The sequence below is a fragment of the Sinocyclocheilus anshuiensis genome, unplaced genomic scaffold (genome assembly GCF_001515605.1).
Source record: "Sinocyclocheilus anshuiensis isolate Anshui unplaced genomic scaffold, SAMN03320099.WGS_v1.1 scaffold103, whole genome shotgun sequence".
NCBI classification, from domain to species: domain Eukaryota; kingdom Metazoa; phylum Chordata; class Actinopteri; order Cypriniformes; family Cyprinidae; genus Sinocyclocheilus; species Sinocyclocheilus anshuiensis.
Window position 1 is genome coordinate 1288859 of NW_015548201.1, and position 338 is coordinate 1289196.

General features: G+C 28.7%; 1 protein-coding gene across 1 annotated transcript in view; it reads right to left on the bottom strand.

The window, feature by feature from the left end:
- Positions 1-338, bottom strand: part of LOC107653337 (docking protein 3-like) — a 9086-nt gene that overhangs the window by 2974 nt on the left and 5774 nt on the right. The window lies entirely within an intron of this gene.

Genomic DNA, 338 nt, shown 5'->3' on the forward strand with positions numbered 1-338 from the left:
TTTCACAATTTGAGTTGAATTACTGAAATAAATGAACTTTTCCACGACATTCTAATTTATTGAGATGCACCCGTACATACACACTACCATTCAAACATTTGGGATCAGCATGAAAATGTTTTTTTATTTTTTAAATTAATACTTTTATTCAGCAAGGACGTATTAAACTGATCAAAAGTAACAGTAAAGACATTTATACTGTTACAAAAATGTCCCTTTTCAAAGAAATTATTTTAGTTTTTTTGAACTAGCATCAAAGCATCACGGTTTCCACAAACATATTAAGCAGCATGACTGTTTTCAACACTGATAATAATAATAAGAAATGTTTCTTGAGC